Below are 6,000 nucleotides of genomic sequence, written 5' to 3' on the forward strand. Positions count from 1 at the left end.
CGGAATTCGAACTCAACTCATCACTCTCCGTAGCGAACGCCTTCATACAATGTTCTTCTGAGTACTTTACTTTAGATGCATCGTTTCAAATTCTAGTAGTGATAAAAGGCTTGCACAATTAGTAGAAGTGTCAGTTGCATTCGTATTCACGACATCCAGTTATGTCCCTGAAATTACACACCCGTAATTTTTTTCCGTATGTAAGTGAAAGTGATGGCTTCATAAGGGAACACGTATCCCCCGGGTCACTCCAATCGAGCACACACATTTTCTTGCTAAACAGTTTTGCTGCTTGGTGTAGTCACAGATAACAGATATACTGGCTCGAACAAAATTTTTCAAAATCCTGTCTAAACATCAAATTTGCTATATGTTGGAAACACTACTGCCACCTACTCGAGTATTCGTCGCCAATTTTTCGAAACGTTCCACTTCGTTCCGTAACGATAACAAAATTCTCCTGCCTGTTATAGAAATATTTCAACTACAATACTTATCACGCTTTCCTAAGTGCTAAAGACAACTTTGTTTTCCATGTCGCATAAATCACACGAGAATTCGATCGGAATAAAACCAAAACAAACTTGCCATTTTAATCAACAGCAAAACAAAAATCTATTGCATCCAAAATTGTGTCTCATATGTCCACTTGTACGCGGCAGGCAGATTTCTCCCCAGACGGCTGGCTATGTCTGCCAGCCATTTTTGCCGGAATTCTGCCAGAGTTCCGGCAAAAGTCTGGCAACAATGCAACAACCGTTTCCGGCAGAGAATTTCGCCTAGCGGTTATTAACGGTTCTTTTCTGTCGGATTCTTGCCATACAAGATTGGCAGAACCGTTTTGAATCGATTCTACATTTTTAGCGTCTTAGTTTTATTTTTTCAATAAAAGATACATATGAACGGCAATAAGTTATTGCCCTTCATATATACTAACCATGGAAAATGTTATTGCCAATAACATTGCTTTCTCATTACCAAACATACCCATATTTCAATCTCATTTACCTCGTTTCAAGATTAGTTTTTTGCACGTACATGCGGGATTGACGAATATCAAATGAAGTCAAATAAAAAAATAAAAAAGAAAAAGGAGGGAAATAAACAAGACACGTACGGCGAGATAATGACGCAATTTCGCCTGGACAATTTTGAGAGCTGCCGGAATGCAGCCAGCCTTCTGACGGTTGCCAGAATTCCTCACAAACGGGTGGAAGCAACCCGTGGACAACTTGACAGCTCCCATACATCGAGAATATAAGCAGCGTTGCCAGGTTGCCAGATTTGTCTGACAAATGCCAGATTTTCCTCATTTCGCCAGACACTCAAACTAACCAGATCTTTTGCCAGATTTGCCAAATTTTCCCAGACTTTCCTAGATTTAGTCAGATGTTACTAGATCTTTACGGTTTTGGCCTCTATACGATGGTGGGGAGACCTTTTTTTTGCTCACTGAAAATGAAGCCCGGCAAAAATTTCCTTGCATATAGTAGACCCAGACAAATCCAGATAAATTTTTGAGTTTGGCAGATGAAAAAATAACCTGGCAACTCTGAATATAAGTAAATTTTTTTGTTCTCTAGTTCCACAATCGTAAATAGAATAACATTTGGAAATAACGTATCTGTTTTTCGACAATCTACGGTTTAAATTTTTATATTTAAATAAGTAAAATAAGTTTTGCTAGCATTTCTTGACATTAATAAAATAATTATGACGATAAGTTACTATGGTTTAGTATAAGTATAATTTTTCTCTTTTCATCAATAGAAGGTCACATTTCAATACATAATGAACGTGAAGTAATGTATTCTACTGAATCTTTAAGAACAATACTATTAATTTCCAAACCAAGATTAAATCTATGGCTCCCTTATCTTTATCCGAGTCGTTAGAAGATCATCCAATGATAACAAATACTCCTACTAATTCCTTGTGTTTTCATGGATACGACTAAATATGTTAGGTACTCTTTAGTCACACACCACATTTCAAAAAACACTTCATTTCTAACTCTATCAATTACTATTAATAGTTATCTTTTTAGACCAAAGAGAAGACGTGGGCAGAGTGAAATAAAAGATAGAAAGATTACAAAATACGCATGTTTGGAGATTTATGAAGTGTGTTATTGACGAGTTTGTTGCTATGCAGCGCTATTAGAAAAATTCGCAATATTGTGAGTCACAATATGAAAATTACGCTCCTTTTAAATATATTGCTGGACGCATACACAGTTACCGTAAATAACGTAATGAAGTACTGGTTTCTCTTGTAATCTTTTTGTTTCGTAATTCATTGCACCCGTATTGTTTAGGTACACTAGCGCTGCCCTGAATTCAGTGGAACACATATGAAACAGGCTCATTTCTGTCATGTTGTGTATGGGTTGTATGGAAGCGGCAGTTCCTGGGCTGATATTATAAGGCGAGACAAAACGTCAGCAATATTTTGATTCCCCCGTACTCTTTGCATTTCATACTCAAACGACTGTAATCGTGGAACACAACTTTCAGTGCGTGAGACAGTGAGTTTTCTCAAACGATGATTGACATTGAATATATACTGGATAGCCTACACGGAACCGCAAATAAACCTAATTTTAAGTACATTCCACCCAATTTGGGGGTTTCGTTCAATAACCTAATTTTAGGTATAGTGGCTCTAGGTAGTTTTCGTAAGACACGTGCAAAAAAATACTCAAAGATGAGTTATATTTACTCTATAGTTGAGTCATATTGACTCAATTTCAAGTTAATACGGTTTACTTAATTTTAGCTTATTGAACGAAACTCTCGCTGTTGGGTGGTTTTGCTCTTTGTATTTTGACAACAATTGAAGGAGCGAATGAAAGGAAGTACTGAAAATTAGGTAAAAAGAAGTCAAATAATAGGTAGTTTTTATTTTCCGTGTACGCGTCTGTGCGAATAGTGAATGCTTTAGTTAGCAAGTAAAAAGCAAATCTTTCTATGTCCCTACACAACAGCAAGTGCCTCTTCCTGGGTAACGTTTTTCAGTGACTGATAATGCTCTAGAAGCACAAGCTACAACTCGAGGAAACTATTCTCATCAATTTGAGCGAGAATTGCTCCCAATCCAATAGGCAATGCGTCTACAAAAAGTTCTATACTGTCGGTGAGGTTATTGTATCCTGGTTTTTATGTAGTTTGACATCTCATTTTTGAGACTGTTTAACTTTTCGTTTTCTTTGTCACTCCAATAAAATTTCCAGTTGGCAAGATTTCGAAAGTGTACTGATTTCGACGCTCGATTTACTATGTATTTGTCCACGAAAGTAATCAGTCCTAGGCAATTTTTAATTTCAGCGTTACTATTTGTTTGTCTAAAATGTTTAATTGCTTGGACCTTCTCTTCGTCAATTTTCCGACAAATTTGACAGACTGGCTGCCGAAAACGCACTTGTCCTTGTTCAATCTGACATTATGATTAGAAGGCATGCAATGCAAGTACTCAGGCCAGATTTACGTCATTTCCCTGCTTAGTTGCACCGTATACTAAACAATCATATTTGGAACATACGCATCGAAACATACCGAACTCGGTGAAAATATTCGTGAGATGCCGGAAATTGCTATGCCATTTGGCTCCGTGTAACTCAGCCACGACTGAAACAAAGTAATTGAAATTGAAATCTTGTTTAAGGAACGAATGCATCTAAACGTTAATGCTGCAAGTGAGATTCAATTCAACAAGGCGTCTAACTGTGTGTACATTATGTTCAAACGTGAAAGAGATTTATTATTTTTTACCTGGAGCTGTTAGTGGAATGTATTCTACAGTTTCACTTTTTCTGTACCATTTAATTCCACTATTTCACTGTCACGTTATTACACTTTCACAAAGTCACTATACTTTAATGAAGCATAACAAACGTTACAATAAGGCGTCTAACTGTGTGTACATTATGGTCAAACGTGAAAGAGATGCAATTGCATTCGCTTCGGCTACTAACGGGGTACACAGTGTTGATCATGTCAATGTTAAATATAGAATCCCTGTGTACATGGTGGACAATGCCATAGAAGTACGCGTGCATGACCTTCCCCCGCAGACCAGCGATCAGTTCGTTCGGGAAAGTGTGTCGCAGTACAGGGAAGTTATTTCCATAGAAAGGGAAGTATGGCGGAATTTTTTGCCGGGTATCCGGAATGGCGTGCGAGTGGTACGTATGCAACTACGTAAAGCAATTCCATCTTACATCATTTGTGATCAAGACGGGATACATCCGTGTAAAACGCTGATTACGTATGAAAATCTACTGGTTACATGTCATTTTTGTGAAAAACCTGCACACTTCAGCAAACCTTGCACTGAAGTGCTATCCTTAACAGCCGATATAAGCTTCTGAAACATAAACTCGGTAAAAGTATTCACCTGTGAATCGGAGTCGATTATGAAATTGCATTTCACTCCTGATACTGTAGCGGTGATAAAAGTCTTTTCCAAAGTATTGTTTGCTGTTATTTTGACTTCCGATCTGGGCAACTCCCGAGCGGCTGGTACCTCTTTAACTGTTTGTGGTGTATCGTGACTACTGTACTTTATATTTCAGATGCGGATGACGTCTTTGTAGAAACTCGAATGGATTTCGGACGAATCTGGAAAATAACGTGATAACTTTTTTTTTATAAAAAATAGGTATAGAATTCGCTTAAACTTTAGAAAAATTTTCCGAGGGCCAAGTGTTGTATACCAATCCATTCAGCACGACGAACTGAGCAAATGTCCGTGTGTGTATGTGTGTGGGTCTGTATGTGTGTTGTCAACAAAGAGGTCGAGATCTCAGAGATAGTTGGACCGATTTTTATCAAACTAGTCAAAATTTTCAGGTTTTGCTTTCTCATATAGAAAGGTTATGCAATCACTGTGGAAAACGACTTTTGAACCAAGGCCCCAAGGGCCGAGTGTCATATACCATTCGACTCAGTTCGTCGAGTTCGCAAAATGTCTGTGTGTGTATGTGCGTATGTATGTATGTAATGATTTTTGCACTAACTTTTCTCGGAGATGGCTGAACCGAATTTCGCAATTCAAATAAAAGGTCTTGTGGTCCCATACAAAACTCCTGAATATTATTTTAATCCGACTTCCGGTTCCGGAATTATGGGCTAAAATGTGCATAAAAAGGCGGGTGGGTAATGTCAGAGACATAACTGGATGTCGTGAATACGAAAAAATTGACACGCTCCCATCACTTTTCCGAATATCAGTTAGTTGATTGATTGTTTGAATTGTGCAAGCTTTCTCTTTTTTCACTAATAAAGTTTGAAGCGATGCACCTACATTAATGTACAGATTAGTTACATTAAAAAGCTACTATTCTACAACTATATATTCCAAACGTGAAACAATTCCTTTTTAATTTGCTGTAGTTTATTTTTATTGAAGCTATGAAGTTCGAAGATATCAGATTCTTCTCGAAATTTCAGTACGAGACAATTGCAATGCACAGTGGTTCAAAAGCGCAATTTCACGCTCTTAATTGATAACTCATAGGATCGTGGTTTTTGAGGTACAGTATCTTCAGGAAAGTTGCTCAGAATTATAGACGCCATCTTTTGGCAAATTTTTTTTATGTGATTAATCCTCCTAAAAGTGAGATAAAAATTTTATTTAAGCTCAGGCCCAACATAAGGGCTAAGTTACTTCGACAAAGTTGTGCAGAAAGTTATTTCAAACAAGTTTGCTGAAGTTACTATTTCCGTAACTTAAGTGTAATTCAAGATATAATGTATTTTCTGAAAAAGGTTTCCTAAAACCAGTTTTTGTAAGAAAACATTTATATTTTCAATTTATATGAGTTTTTCATGTTATACATGTTATCTGAAATACAATGAACCTTATCATTGCAAATGTCAAGGACAAGGATATTTGAAAAGAACATATCTCGCCTGCAGACGTTCGCCGACGAGGAATTCAACCACGGTATGAAAGCTCTTTTGAAGTAGTTTAATATGAAAGTAGTCTCACCTGCACCTT

The 6,000-nt window shown here is 37.2% G+C and overlaps 1 protein-coding gene across 1 annotated transcript in view; it reads right to left on the reverse strand.

The window, feature by feature from the left end:
- Positions 1 to 3,923, reverse strand: part of LOC131430077 (phenoloxidase-activating factor 2-like) — a 79,281-nt gene extending 75,358 nt beyond the window's left edge. Inside the window, exons 1-2 of the mRNA XM_058594726.1 lie at positions 3,771 to 3,923; positions 3,555 to 3,626 (exon numbers count right to left, since the gene is read on the reverse strand). The gene's annotated coding sequence lies outside the window, so the exon portion shown is untranslated. The remainder of the gene's footprint in view (positions 1 to 3,554; positions 3,627 to 3,770) is intronic.
- Between the last annotated feature and the right edge of the window lie 2,077 nt (positions 3,924 to 6,000).

Source organism: Malaya genurostris, chromosome 2 (assembly GCF_030247185.1).
Source record: "Malaya genurostris strain Urasoe2022 chromosome 2, Malgen_1.1, whole genome shotgun sequence".
In the NCBI taxonomy this organism is placed as follows: Eukaryota; Metazoa; Arthropoda; class Insecta; order Diptera; family Culicidae; genus Malaya; species Malaya genurostris.